This window comes from Toxorhynchites rutilus, chromosome 1 (genome assembly GCF_029784135.1).
Source record: "Toxorhynchites rutilus septentrionalis strain SRP chromosome 1, ASM2978413v1, whole genome shotgun sequence".
Lineage (NCBI taxonomy): Eukaryota > Metazoa > Arthropoda > Insecta > Diptera > Culicidae > Toxorhynchites > Toxorhynchites rutilus.
In genome coordinates, this window is record NC_073744.1 from 134,426,052 (window position 1) to 134,442,606 (window position 16,555).

The window sequence follows — 16,555 nt, forward strand, 5'->3', positions numbered from 1 at the left end:
GCGGAATTTACCTTCGACCCAACTCGCAACCGTCGTTGTATTCTGCACACTCCGCAGCAATTCAACAGCTCCGCGAACGTATTGCGGACTCTGACAAGATCGTTGTAGTCGGTGATTATAATCTTCCTCGTCTGATATGGGAAAAAGACGACGATGTCAAAGGATTGCTGCCATCTAACGCATCTTCCGAACAAGAGATTGTGCTGATCGAAACTATGGTTGCTTCTGGTCTACACCAAATCAACAACCTTTTAAATTCGAATGGTTGGATACTCGATCTTGCTTTTGTGGACGAACCAAGTGAAGTTGAATTGATTGAACCACCCACCACATGCCGTTCGTTCTTCGTATGGACGTTGATGACTTTCCTATGCAGTTTGCTGTGAGCCTGGATAATAATGGCAACTATGATTTTCGACGATGCAATTACACGGAGCTGAACACCGCTATAAGCTGGGACATGATTTTCCACGGCCTTGATACGGACGAAACGGTATGTTTATTTTATGACAAAGTGTATGAAATCCTGGATCAGTTTGTTCCGCGCAAAAGATGCAGACAGCATTCTTACAAGCATCCTTGGTGGACATCCGAGCTGCAGCGTCTCCGCAATTTTGTACGAAAATCTAGAAAGCGCTTTTTCCGAGCAAGGACAGACGAAAATCGCAATCATCTTCGTTCAATTGAAACTCTGTACAACGACTACCAGAGTGTATCGTTTCGTAGTTACATTGCACGCATGGAAATGACTGCGAAGCAAAATCCCTCTGCCTTTTGGACGCATGTACGCAATCGTAAACGATGTAAACAATTCTCCGCTGAGATGACATTAAGAGATAAGTCTGCTGATTCTCCGATCAGTATAGCCAATTTATTCGCAGATTTCTTCGAAAGTGTACACAGCACTAACTCACCAGCATTTTCGTCTGTCAGCATTAGGGACTGTCCTGCTTTTGATGTGAATCTACCACTTTTCAACATAACTCAATTTGAAATTTGGACTACTCTGAAAAAACTCGACGCATCTAAGGGACCCGGAACCGACAACCTTCCCCCGTTGTTCCTGAAAGAATGTGCAGAGTCTCTAAAAAAGCCGCTTTCAACGATTTTCAACAAATCTCTCCGTCACAGGGTTTTCCCGAAGCTATAGAAGACAGCTTCAATTTGCCCAATATACAAATCAGATTCGAGGCATCGCTCTAGACTCATCGCTCTCGAAACGCTTGTCTCCAGACGTTCGAATCTACGAAAATCTTTTTGTTTTCGATTTGATTTCGGGAACCATCGACTGTCCATCATTGTTGTCGAGTGTTTCGTTTTATGCGCCTGCCCGTCAACTTCGTGAGCGTGAGTTATTGTTTATTAGACGACATAGATCCTCTAATGGCCTCAATAACCCATTGGATGTTTGTTTTCGTTTGTTTAATAGTGTTTGTGCAGTGTTCGAATTTGATGTGGTCGGTGTTAAGTCAAAGCGGACCAAGACACAAAATTGAAAAAATCGAGTTTTGATTGTATTAGGTTGAACGGTTTGTAAGCTACATTTCACATTTATCAGATACGTAAAATCGCGCGTACAGCAGGAATAACTTATCGAAATTGTTTTGAACGCTCAATAAAAACCCATTATAGCACCAAACTCTTTTTTCTCGAAATCATAAAAATGTCACATGGTCCGGTCTGACATAACACCGGCCATATGTCCAAAAATATGTTTAAAAATAGATTTAAGGCTTTATCGGTTTAAGTTCAGTCTGTGGAATTGTTCATTAACATTCGAGACGTTGCAAATAAATAAATAAAGTTTGTATCAATTCCACCTTTTCCGTAGACATTACACGAGCTATTATTTTTAATAAAAGAAACTTCCAACTGAATCCACCTATTTACCTTTTGTTTATGATGTCTATTATCTATACCGTTTTAATTCGCTCCACTGCCATTCTGACATTCCGTCGCAAGATGCATAATTCATGCAGGCAGTCCTTTGTCGACTGTGTGTGGCGGTGTGTACAGACGTTATATCTAATTTGTTACAACCGAAGGGAATAAATAATACACAGTAGATACTGGCCGACTACTGATCAATTCAGGTTAGTTTTGAGTCAGTCTAGAACAGCCATACTCATCCTACGGCCCACGGGTCACATGTGGCCCTGTGAGCTCTCCTGATTGAGCCATCCGGTGTTGCTTTATTTTGTACAATTTTAAATGTGTAACAATACGATAACCTAAGAAATCACTCCCTTTTTTTTACGAAATCGTAACAGCAAGTGTTCGTTCTAAGGAAAATGTGGATAGAGAAAATATTGCAGTTTAGCTCCACCCGTTTTAAATTTATTGAGTGTGAACAAGCTATTCGCAATTCCAAAGCATTCATGATTCATCACTCATCAGCCAGTTAGCGACTAATCGACAACAAGGCTTTCCAAATGGTCTTTCTCGAGGCCGTGAGTTTAGTTCAGTTTTCCAAATTGGTCTTTTCTAGGCTAGAGGCGAATAATCTGTAAATTTTTAAAACCTGTATTTTGCACCACATCATTTGTGCATCTGTACTAGGGTGTAAGATTAAAATTAAAAAAAAAACCAAAGCGTTACGTTTGGCGTGCAAGTATTCGAGCGTTAATACCTCTATTAGAGTGCCAATGGATGTATGGGAAAAAAGTGACCTTCGAATTTTCAAAGGGAACTTGATTAAAAATGTTGATTCCCACGAAAAACTACCCTATGCAAAATATCTGCTCTATCGGACTTCATTTACTAGTGTCACACAGCCGTCAAAGTTTGAGTTTTATGAAAACCGAAAAATCATCCGAGGGAGAACTAAAGGAAATCGGGGTTTTCGAAAAAAAAAATTTAGGCCAAATGTCTTGAAATTGCAACGTCAAGATCTAGTGTCATCTCGAATTTTTTTTTTGCAAAAATCGGCAAAAATCTGGGAAGTTTTTTATCGGAGTACGAAACGAAAAGTATGGTTTTAGGTGCCAATAAAAATAGTTATCTCGATTTTTCATTCGGAACTTGCCACGAAATGTTGATTTGGACGATAATATACCCTATGCAAAATATTAGCTCATTCGGACTTCATTTACTGGTGTCGCAGACATTAAAATTTGAGTTTTTTGAAAACCGAAAAATCACCGGAAATCTGGGTATTCAAAAAAAAGTTTGATTCCAAATGTTATAAAATTGCATGACATGTCAAGATTCACAGTTATCCCAAAAAAAAAATTCTCAAAAAAGGATTTTTCAGGCGGAAATATGACCAGTGCCAAAAGAAACATTTTTCAAGATAACTGTGAATCTCGACGAGTAATGCAATTTTAGAACATTTGGTATCAAAAAAAATTTTTAAGCCTCGATTTTCGGTGATTTTTCGTTTACCAAAAAAAACTCAAATTTTAACGTTTGTGACACGAGTGAATGAGGTCCGAATGAGTCCGCTGACAATAAGGACATATATCTCGTGGATTATTTTCACGAGAACAACAACAACATTTTTTAGGATTTCCCAGACTTTTTGTCACGTTCCCTGATATCCTGACAAACGCTCAATTTACCCTGATTTTTATAAAATGATCCTGATTTTTCTTGATTTTTGCACTTTTTATTTTATCAGAAAAAAAATATCCATGATAAACCTACTAGAATCCCTACCAAAATTCTTCTGGTACAAATATGTGCCTGATATTGTCAGTTGTAAATCGACTGAATAAACCTTTCCAGAATGAAAATCCCGAATTATATTCACAACACTCAAACTGTTCTAAGATTTTCAAAACCAGTGCTGGATAATTTCATAATTTGATGAAGGAATACGCTTTAGAGTGTAAAAGTACTCAAGAGAAAAATTTTGTTTGGAAAGTCAATATGATGAAATATGTATAATCGAACCAAATAACATAAAAAATTGAAAACAATGTTCAATTCTTCCTCTGCTGATATGCTTTTCTTTTTTGGTGAGTAAATATTCAGTCCATAACATGACTTATGAATGCAGATAAATTCTGAATATAGATTTTCCGGTAATTGGCTGTAGTTCTGCAGGTTTTCGGAAAAAATATTAACGATCAAATGACGCGGGGACATGCTGGCTTTTCCACTTCTGGGAGATACCATGTTTATCAATTCTTCCACATTCCTCAACATAGGTTGAACGACTTTCCTTCCAATTCAATCTTAATAACACGAATATTAAAAGAATAGACTGGGAACGGAAGCCACTAAAAATTATGTAGAGCTAAACAAAAAAGATACTGGTTCCGTTATATTTTACATCAAACAACTAAATATATCAAATCGGTATATGAAACATTTAGAAAAAGAATATTGAATAATATAACTTCATTTTGTGTTTGAACACACGCGCAATGTCATGACAATGCATTGCGCTTGGCCTGGCTATAACTAAAGCTGTGTCGGCGTTACTCATGATAGTGTCTCGCAAGTGAATGTATTATTCCTCGCACCGCTTTTGTTGATTGTGTAGTAAGAATTGCAGTCGTTCAATCTCTACCTTCGCGTATATGTCGACCATAAATTGTTGGCACAGCTTACGATATCTTGAATTGGCGTTTCTTGACCATGTCAAATCACCATATGATAAACATAAAAATACTTCGAGCGCGCAATAACCTACAATAACCGTTCATGTGGATCTGGTGAAAATTGATAAAACCTTTAATATATTGCATCTCGGTCTGCGACACGCTTCAAAAACGCAATGAAAATGCCCTTTTGAAGCAAACCGTGACGGGTGATGGAAATGAATCATTGACAACAGCGTCGATCGGCTGAAAACTTTGGGTAAGCGAAATAAGTAGCTAAACCCAAAGCCGTTCTTTACCCGAAGAAAGACGTGCCTTGTGACTGGTAGCATTGGATAGGAATTCTGGATTATGAGCTTCTATGGTATAGAAATTGATAACTAAGTAGGTACTAATACAAATAATGCAAGTAATACTACTTGAGACATCGAAGTTCCTCTAGTAACGTTAGAGCCATCTAAAAAGAAGAAGGTTCTTGATGGAAGAATGGCAGATGATCTAACCCGCAATAACCCTAAAACTTATTCTTTCGATGAAAAGACGCCTACAGAATGTAGCTGCAGCAAACGATGACAATTGGTATTGACGGGCATGAAGTATTCGTTATGCGAACGAGGTTTCGCTCTCTTTTGACGTAGAACTACGTCGTTCATTAAGGGTGCCAAATCAGATAACAGGTCACGTTTTTATGAAATAAAGTTAACTTTAATAACTATTTTTGCCGTGAACTGATTTTGGCGATTTACATACTAAACGAATTGGAAATTCCGTAAGATTTGTTTAATATGTTATACATTAGAATCCCCTGATTCGTAAATGGTTAAAATTCATGAAAACTTTAACGTTTCCATTTTCCCATACATTTGTTCTGTCCATTTGTGTGCTTTCCCGAACAGAGCTGTCAATAACGAGCAACTTATCGACGACCAACGGAGGGGAAATCGTAGGATTTAATGTCTCCGTAAACAAAGGAAAAGTAGAAGAATTAAAGGGAATACTTGCCTAGAATATAAACAGTGGATCTCGGTGAGACAAACTTTCATTCGGCATCGGACTGTTGAGCAATCCAGTTTACTTTGCTTTCGCTGCGCTTCGATCTAAGATTGGACCCCACCAGTGGTAACTAGAGGTGTGCAAATCAGCTCATCATGATGAACAGCTCTGATCATATCAGCTCATCTAAATGAGCTGTTCTTTATGAACAGCTCTTCAGCTCAGTTGTCAGTGCCGACTTTCAATTTGGGTCCCAAACTCGATAGCCACGAAGCCAGTTTGAAAATGTTAAAATTCAAATGAAATTTTTCACACCATATTATTAATTACTTGAAACACGTATTCCAGACTATTATTTACAACAGACTCGGCGAATACAACATTTCCGACATTTTTACTGAGGCTTTACATTACAATAGAAAGTTTTCTTCAAAAAAAAAAAATCTTATGAGATTTTTGCACCGCCTGCAAACAAAGTGTTTTTCATTGAAATAGAATACTCATTTGATACACAGAAGTTAATTTTCATTAATAATTTGAATTTTAAAAACGTGTTCATTCTGCCTGAGAGCCAATTATTATTTTTGGCGCCCCCTAAACTGGTAAATAAAGCTCAATGCCGTCAACGCGAATATAACAGTTGAAAAGAAGAGGGACAAATGAAACTAAACTGATGTCTTAACACGAAGAGCGAGAGACGGTCAGTTCATTTGAATCTTACAGCTCACACACTCTCTTCAATTCTACAGCTCTTTTCTCTCCTTCATCATCATCAAAGTGAGCTGAAGAGCTGTTTGATTATTTTTGCGAGCTGTTCCGCGTCAACTCACTTCAAAGAGTCGATTCTTCGGAACAGCTCATGAGCGGATGGCACATCTCTAGTGGTAACCCAACATGGATATCGTCGTGTGGTTTTTTTCAGTTCGTTTTTCCCGTTATTTGTATCGTGTTTTTCTTTCATAATCGTCATAAATTAGACGCTTCTCGTAATGTGTTTGACCAAGAAAAAGAGGAAGGCAGGCTCGAGCCCTGCAAAAAACGAACGCATTGCCAGGGGCAATAAAATTTCGAGGCAAGCGTCGTCTAATGATGCACGCGATGTTGGTGCAGTGAATAGCGCTCGCACTGAACCGAGCTTTCGCGAGTGTGACACCGCATGGAACAACAGCGAAGTAGGCGATTTCGGCGCGTCGGTCGAAAATGTAAACGCCGTTACCCAGGCAGCAACCGAAATCAAGCTCCCCCCGCTGGTGGTGATGGCGGTCGCTCTTGACAAACTCATTAGCGAATTCACATCGATGGGTGTTACTGCAGAGTACAAGCTGTGTGGCATAATTCAGTCTTTTCCAAGCAGTTAACATTGTTTGTTTTCCGTCATCATAAGGGCTTCGTTGGTGCGTTGGTTGTTATTACAAAAAGAGTTTATTTCGCTTGTTTAGTCACCAAGAAAGTAAATGTCGTTCTGGAATTTTGTATGTGATTAGGTATCACTTGCCAGTGACAAAACTTCCTCCACTTAGGGTGACAGCTGCGCTTCTCTCTAGCATGAGAAAGTAATGCAACTCTTTTCCGAGGCCAGTAATATTAACAAAAGCGTTTCTTTTGAGAATAGCGCAAAATGATGAGAAGTATTTATATTCCTAGTAGTTTCAAGCCACTAATGTATGGCTCTGTATGCATGCTATGGCGAACGCTTGTTTGGCGCTTGGTTTACGTTGTACGAACGATACCTAGAGGTGCGATTCCTTTGAGGTAATACTAAATAACATGTAGCATGATATTTGATACTTGCAAGTGTTGTCATTGTTGTTGTTTCCATGCGGTGCCAAAGATATATTGATGTAGTTATGTGATGTGGAATAATGGTGCTGGTGCAACATGAATATTATCGACTGTAGCCGAGTCTATGTCAATTGCGAAAAAGACCACCGGAATAGCGTTCGAGGTACATTTTCAATGCATTGACATGAAATAAATTGCGAAATACGATCAGCTAGTGTATTGTTTTGCGAGGGCAAGAATGAATCATCAATCAATTATCGTCAACAGATTATACAATGAAAAAACCACTTCAGAGATTAGTCTACTAAGCAGTTGTTTCTAAAATTTCACAGCATTATAAAATAATATCCCAAGGTATAAACAAGCGACTTATATAAAATAACAGCGTAGTTCTACGTCAACAATGCGGTCGTATCTTGGACACAACCTCCTATAATTTTTTGATGAAAATCAACAAATTTTGTGCAACACATTCACATTCAATCGCCTTCGACGAGTTCTTTGTTAGTTCTCATGGACTGACATCGATTTAAACGTGTAAATCGAAACAGGAAATCTCTTCTTGTAGGAGTCAGCAAAATGGTGACTAAATATAACACTCTCGGTTTAGTAGCTGATATTCGAAAAAAATTACATAAAAGCTCTGGAATGATCCCCCACAAGGAAAAGTTATAACCGATTCGGGACATGTTCAATAATCCACAGAAATAAATACTCATATTCGGAACGCAAAATGCCTAAAACTAGACACAAACAGAAGCATATCGTATCGACTGGTTCTCAAGTCCCAACAAGGGAAATATAATTTCATAAAGTAAAACTATAACAATGAAACCGAAAGAGAGAGATAGAGAGGCCAAGGGAAACGAGAAATCGAGCCGAACTTGAAACGATATTCTCGCTGTGAGTGCGCGCGTCTCGAAGTGTGATTGTATATAGTGTGTGATATCTAGACGGTCAAAAGCGCAGCAAAAGAAAGAGAATGTTTAATTGTAAATCGAAACTACATACAATTGTGTTCGTGTGGTGATACACATAATGTATATCTCTATCCACAATGACCGCATGTTGGGAAGCGGAGAATGAAAAGTGTAAACATCGTGCAATGATTTCATTCTCACTGGCGCTGCGCAACGCCGCCGGTGACAGGGTGGTGGTATATTCCGCCATGATTGTTTAATTTTTGTTTGCATAAGATGGAGCGAAGTGAGTGGAAATTTGTTTTCCCCAGAAAGCACGTTATCCATTGACTATTATTCTTCGGAATCAACCTATTTAGTTGGGTAACCTCCCGTGGGACCGAGCAGAGAACCACCCTGGCACGTGTCTTCAGAGTTTCATTATATTCTTTATTCATATCTTGCTTGGATTCGCAGTAATTCTATCTTCGAAGTACAGTCTGGCAGAGACAAAGAGAACATGGTGAAGCTAAAGGATCACTGCATGTTCCATTTCTTCAAGTGATTAACACTTCACAAATTGTTACATTGAAATTTCAAACAGTCACTCTTCTTTCGTTTACGAGCATCATGAACACCCCTAGGGACCACAACGCAAGCGTCTTATTTCAACATTTTTGTTTTTCCTCACGTCATCACAAAACAGCACACCAGCAGAATGTGTGGCCACATAAACCCACACACGATTCGGGGTTTCGCTGCTTTATTTATTTTCTTGTGTGTGCATTTCGCACCGTCGCCACAATCTCTTCGGGTTCGGTTGCGATAAGCGTTTTTTATTTCGCTTATGCAGTCACACACAGTATTTGGCCCCTATCGACGACGACGACCATCACCAAACCACAACCATGAACAAACACGATAAGCAGCGCGTTGTTCTCCGTTCGAGTTGGGAATTTGAGGGATCAAGAAAGCATACACACTGTGACGAGCGATGTATGATTGAAACTTGAAGAATTGTAAAAATGAGCTCATTGTGGTTCGGGTCTTAGTGCGTCCTCCTTATTTTCGAAGACCTGTGAAACGGTCAGATCGTAGTCCGGAAAATGTCGATGAACGTGAGGTTAATCAGACCATTTCTTCAACTGTATGCTGTAACTACGACTAACTTAATGTTTTCTAGAGAACTTTGAAATTCCAATTTCTAATGACGAGTATTTGAGGATTTCAAGAATTTCGACCTCCAGCATCTCAATCCTAATCGACTTAGACATAAAGAATCTGGACTTTATGCAGCCTTGAATGAGACGAAACGAAACGGGATGCAAAAATCGTTCTAGCCGTGAACCCATAAGAACACTGATTTTTAAATATTTTGCCGTAAAAAACAATGATTTTTGTAAAAAGCTGAAAAAGTTTTCTAGGCACTGTGTTTAAGTGAGGTCAAAAATTTATCTTTTAATACTGAACAAAAAATGCCACGTAGATGTTACACTCCATCTTCGTGATCTGTGATCCACTAGAAAAAAATCAGAAGCAAATACCTTTGGTGGACAGAAAAACCGCGATTAAATTTTCCATATCACGAGAATTTCAACACATTTACACGTTGAGTTCTTCTCCATGATCCTTTGACGAGAATGTCCGATTGCCAATCGAAACCCCAGGCGAATGGTGGGAAATCTGCGCCGTTCGAATGTGCCGACTGTTGTTGTTCCTCTTCTCGCGAAGGGGAAGAAACAAGAATCTTTGGATTACTATTTCTTACTCAAATTTAAAAATACAAATCGGCTGCTGAGAAAGGACCTCTTATCTCAGTGCATACCGATGCTGTTGGTGTTGATGGTAGCAGGCAGCCATAGATAATCCGCAGTGCATTGTTGTAAGTCAGAGATACAGGAGTCTATTTCTGGCCAGGTACGTCGATTCGAGATGGTACGTAACGCGGCTGTTGATGACGGCTCTGGCCACCCGTAAACGAATCATTCGGTTATTACTCCGGTGATGTTTGGAAAAGGCTTCCAAAAAGACTAAACCGGGTGGCACTGCAGGTTGCAGTCGATCACTCCTTGGATTTTCAAAATTCTACGCGGGGGATGTCGTCGCTGGAAATTTTGACACCCGAATTGCAACCTTAGTGTTTATGACTGCTGACTACCATGTGACCACCCTTTTGCACCGAAAGTGGGAAACCTCTTTTGACAGCCCATTTACCGATAGCATAGCTTGGATCTTGATGCGTGGTGCCCTTTGCATGTTCCCCATCACCACCAAAAGGATGTCGTTCGCATAGGCGAATACAAACACTAAGGTAGAATCTTGAGGTGTACCAGATTCGTCGTGGAGGTGCCCTGAATTGGTGTACCCAACTTTTACCTCGAAAGTTAAGGTCTGCCGATGTCTTCCGAACTAGTGGAATCCAAGTTCGATTCATGAATCTGGAGAATCAGGGCTACTATCTCCACGTGCTGTCGATTCTTTCTATATTCATAATACGAAATTCCCCATACCACTAGGCACAAAGAACGACTCTCTTCGGGAGAAGATTAGCTTTGGGGATTGCTGATGGCGGTTCATGTGTCTAGCCCAAGGATTTTTTTCGTTCCACTTTTTTTGTAAATGATTAAACTTTTCATCGCCCATCACGGTCCGTGCGCCCATGAAAAAACAATAAGTGGGTTATATCTGTGTTATAACTGCAAGGTAGACGTAGGACTACCATTGGCTTGGTAATCATTGATTTGAAATTGCATCTGAATCAATTCTTAATGCATGAATGAATGAATATTTTGAAAGATTGCTGAAAGTTTTTCTTGTTAGTGTGTGGGTGGATGAGTAGTTTTGGTTTGTTATTAACATAAAATTCAACTATTTCGAACTTGTTGGTGGTCCTGAAACGATCCGATGGAATTTGAGTGACCTTTTAAAAGCAACTGAAGATGTTTGATACACGATTTATTTTTGTTTTCGTGAGATTTTTCATGATTACTCCACGCGCAGAATAGAAACTGAGGGTGCCATTTCACGGTGAAAACGGAATAAAATCTATATAACCTTACATTAAATTCATTTCGTTTTTATCGTGATGTGTCAATTTTTCATGACTGTTCCATGCGAAACCAGAACAGAAACTGATGCTTTTGGATTGCATCACAGGAACACCAAGCCGAATGCGTAAATGGGTGCGAATATTCCTTCGCTCGGACGCATTCACACGCAAACAATTTTTCATGACTGTTCCATGCGAAAGCAGAACAGAAACTGATGCGAGTAAAAGTACTCACGCCTTGCTCGTATTCGCTATGACGTTTTCTGCAGGTGCCTAGATTTTGCGTCCGTGTTAGGGAACACATTGCGATCACCAATCATCATCAATGTGCTAGATTGTTATGATTTCAATAGCTTGCTTTCAAAGCAATGTTTAAGCTATTGAAACGATTTTTTGGACCAATAAGTGACAATCATATAATTCGTCGACATTTTATCTTTCGGATAAAGTGATTATTATACCGCTCAATTCAGCCGGTAAAGAGGTATTAACGTTCAAAACCTTGCAGTCCAGCGTCACTCTATCGGTTTCGAAACTTTGAACTTACACCCCGGTACAGAAATCAAAGACGTAGTTCTACGTCAAAATTTGTTGTTCGTGTTGTTGTTTGGAAAATGTTCGATTTTTCGGGAAATTGATAATCGGAACAAATACTTGTTAAGCATTGACGTTTCTCCGCGGTCAACAATGAAAGCAATATCTTTCGTTTGCAAGAAAAAGTCTGCCCGTAGTAAGTTTAAACTACATGAAATAAGAAAGGTCACATCTCACCATTAATTCTGATTTATGCTTAGAGACTTTTATTCCTCTGTGCTTGTTAGTCCAGGAATGTAAAATTAATGCATTTATGAAAGTCGCATATTAGCTAATTGAAATGACCTTCAGTTCGTAGTATGCTTGTAATTGCAAGAAAAAGTGCGGGCTTTGGTCAATGTTCGATTTTTCTAACAATCATTTTCCGGAAAATGGAAGTCTTGAACATCATTGGGGTTCAAATTCTGTCTCGTTGGTGGAAAATACGCCCTTGTCATTTTCACGATGGACGACTAATTTTTATAGCTGCTGGGTCATATTTATGAATTGGGAAACCAACGATACGCCAGGCAACTTAAATGGAGCTGATATACCTTTCTATTTGGAACCGCACTATTTCGTCATTGTCATTCAATGGGCCATGAACCATGCTTGTGGTTACAGTATCGAACAGTCTTCCACATTTCGGAATACGATTGGTTACAAATTTTACGATTCGATTGAAATCGATTTTTGCATTCTTAAATCCGTTCGACTCAAATTCAATAGTTATATGCAAACGTGGCAACCTCGCCTTATTTCAAGAAAACGTCAAAGTGATTCATCCGTATTCGTGGAGCAATTTACTCTCTATCAGATTGGCAGACCCGAGAGCTGTTTTGAATTGTTGAAATTAGAATGAAAATTATCACTCTATGCTACTTAAATACATAGAAGACGCCCCTGATCCTAACTTAACATTTTTCCATAAATTTACTCATTGCAATTCGTTAGGGTAATTTTGACTCGATCGGTTTCCAGAATACGGGTGTGTAGTTGATCAGTTGACAGATCTGGAATTTCTGAGGTAATTAAACTATTGATTTCTTCGGGGCGTATTTTGTGGATACCCAAACTAAAAATGTGTGTATGGGGTAATCCTCACTTCTCCCACTCAACCGAATACATTCAGCAATAGGTGAGACCGAATCCGACCAGATTGAACACACGCGCTGTTATGTGATGACAACAACGGGATTGTAATTTTGTAATTCGACCAAATGTGATTTGCAGTATTTCAATAATTCATTGTGCTCACTCAAAGCTTCCAGCTCGCCGGCGATACGCTTGGCTTTAAACTGATTGAGGTTACCCACGCATGAAGCGGCCATAGTGCCATCTGTCATTCAACAACGTTAATAAAATCCTTCTGTTTGAAAAACAGGGAGTGGGTTATATCTATGGTATAACCGCAATGGTGACGTAGGACTATCGTTGATTTAGTGATCATTTGTTTGAAGTTGAATCTGAATTCATTCTGAATGAATGAATAAATGAATGCTTGGGGACTTCGAAAACGAGAGCGTTGTTACATTGGAGGTACAAGGTTTTATGCATCCAATATTGAATACGAAAATATCCTACCGATGGGGAAGAATAATCTTCAGAAGCTTTCCTGCTGATTGCGCTTGATTGAAAAATCACAGAACTAAATGTATTTGGTCGCAGTATTATATGGATAGAAAACATTAAAAAAAAACTCTTCCGCTCGAATGTAATTTTCAAGTTCAAGGGGGACTGGCAGATTATTTTGCAGTAACGATGACATCTTTCCGGATTCTTCTCGAAGTCCACCACCAGTGGTTAATGTTAACTCGATAACCACATGTTAATAGCACTTGATTGAAAAATATTTGGTCGCAGTGTTACATGGATAGAAAACATCAAAATAAACTCTTTCACATGAATGTATTTTTCAATTCCCAAGGGAACTGGTAGATTATTTTCCAGCAACAATGACATCTTTTCGGAATCTTCTCGATGCTGGATGGCGACACTCGCTTATATACCGATTGGTGATTTGAATAGCCTGTTTTGAAAGCAATTTTAAGGCTATTGAAACAAGTTTTTGGATGAAAAAGTAACAAGTATAAAACGCGTAGACATTTTATCTTTCGAATGATGTGTTTATCATACCATTTCGTTCAGTTGTTTAAGAGCTATTAACGCTCAAAATCTCTGTCTCCGGCGTAACGCTTTCGTTTTCGAAACTTTGATATTACACCCCGGTATAGAAATGAAAGACGCAGTCCTACGTCAAAACGAACGACGGTTGAATTATTTGGATATTGTTCATACAAAAATACTTAAATCGCGATTGTTGCCCTAGACGGCGCCAGTGGTTGTATGGTTAGCGTAACAGCCTCACAATCCGATCGGCCTGGGTTCAATCCCAGCTGGCGTCGTTGGGATTTTCTGAGGCGAAAAATCTCTGGTTACGTCTTCCTTCGGAGCGGAAGTAAAAGAAGTTGGCCCGGCTCATGAGTTGTTGAGTCTGATAGGTAGGAACAGGTGGAGTCGCCTCCCTGATGTCGGTGATTGGCACTAAAGTGGCGGAAATAGGCCGACGAAAAATAAGCGAAGATAAAAAAAAAAAAAAAAAAAAAAATTGTTGCCCTAATCAGTATTTAATATATGGTAATCGGTATCCTATCAGTATCGTATATAGTTTACATCCTATTCTCATGCCTACAAAGTTTGTTGTGCCTAATTTCATCAAAATCGGTCTAGCCGTTTGGGAGGAGTTCGGTAACAAACACCTCGACACGAGATTTTTAAACGGTTTTATTTAGCTTGCCCTGTAATCTGTTTGTATGTTTGCATGTTTGTCTGTAGCGCTGACCCACATTAATAGAAATTTGACCCCCTTTATTTTGACCGATTGATCTGAAATTTGGAACACACCTTTATCTCTGTAGTCAATATAATACTGTGTATTATATTGTCTACAGATCTTGATCCAATATGGCGGCCGCTACAAAATGGCGGATCACATATTTTCTCATAACCTCATCGATTTGGGTTTTCCAAAACCACATCAATATGGGTATCAAATGAAAGGGCTTGACTAGTAGAAAACAGTTTTTTTATGAAAAATTCAAATCCAAAATGGCGTCATATATATATTTTTTCAAAACTCCATCATGGTACCCATCAAATTAAAGTGCTTGACTAGTAGAACAGTTATTTATGATAAATACAAACCCAAGATGGCTGCCACTACAAAATGGCGGAATGTATGTTTTCTCAAAACTTCATTAACGTGGGTATCAAATGAAAGGGCTTGACTAGTAGGATACGGTTATTTATGAAAAATATAAATCCATGATGGCTGCCACTATGAAATGGTGGACTACAAATTTTCTTAAAACCCGATTAATATGGGTATCAAATGAAGGGCTTGAATAGCAGGTCACAGTATATCATTCAAAAATCAAATCCAAGATGGGCGCAATCACAAATTAGCAAATTACTTTATTAAACGGTTTTATTTAGCTTGAACTGTTTGTATGTCTGTAGGGTTGTCCCACATGGATAGAAATTTGACCAATAGGAACTGACCGAACACAGCGAAACACCTTTATCTCTGCTGTCATTTTAAAACTGCTTATCTTGAAAAGTCCAATTCGGCTGCCGCTACAAAATAGCTGATTTCTAAAAAAAAAAAAAGTTGATTGAGATATGTGTATCAAACGAACGAACTCGACTTGGAGAATACATTATGTATTTTCTGCAATCCACTCAATATCGGTATCAAATGAAATTTTAAATTTGAAAAAAAAACTGTTTAAGTTAAACGGTTTAATTGTGATTAAACATAATAATGTACTAAAAGCTAGAAAATAATTAGGCAAGTAGCAGTCAACAGTTATCAGACCTCTCCTTCATTAGCCTAGGGCATTGATAAGACTATAAAAGACGGGTGGGTAATGTCGGGGACATAACCGGAGTGACGTAGGACTATACAAAGGGGACAGCTTTTGTTAAATATATATTTTAAATATATTGTTTTATTTTCTTCTCCTACGTGAATACTTACCTATCTACCTGAAAAATGGATTAGTTTACTGTTTACTCTTTATGAATATGTTGATGGTTCTGAAAAGAACCTTTGATGTTGTGTTTTTGTTATCACTCGATATTCCCATCTTGTTCGGTTAAACCTTCCTGTTTAGCTATTGCGTTTGCCACTCGCCACAGCTTTCACAGTTGGAAAATTTCTTCCCATCCAGCTTGTGACATGTTGTTCAGTAAATTACATTTAATGCGACGTGCCGGAGAAACACTTTGCCACTCACTGAAACTAATTGTTGCCTTGATGAGCGCCGAACCGAAGCTGCTCTGTTCTTGATGCGGGTTTTCTGATTGTCGTGAACAGCTTTGCAAGCCAACTCGAGCACTCCGACGGCCGAAACTCTATAATCGCTGTTAGGTATACTGGTGCTCCGGCACCAATCCGTTCGGCCTAGTTACCCTTGCGGAGCAATCAGTGAATGCGACCAACAGGGAACTGGAGACCTGCACGGTTCGAGTGAGACTTTGCCTTTTCCTTAACTTGTCCTCCTTTGTTACGTCCACGATGCCGATGCCGTACAACCACACGGGTTTACGGTTTGAAAGAAAATAAGATATTTTTTGGGGTCCGCGTGTTTTATACTCTAGCGGTACACACTCACAGGATAGAGACAAATCGGCAGACTCAGCCAGAGGGG

The 16,555-nt window shown here is 39.0% G+C and overlaps 1 protein-coding gene across 1 annotated transcript in view; it reads right to left on the reverse strand.

Annotated features, from left to right (window-relative positions):
• The window catches only part of LOC129776585 (midnolin homolog), a 54,041-nt gene that overhangs the window by 23,901 nt on the left and 13,585 nt on the right, over positions 1-16,555 (reverse strand). The window lies entirely within an intron of this gene.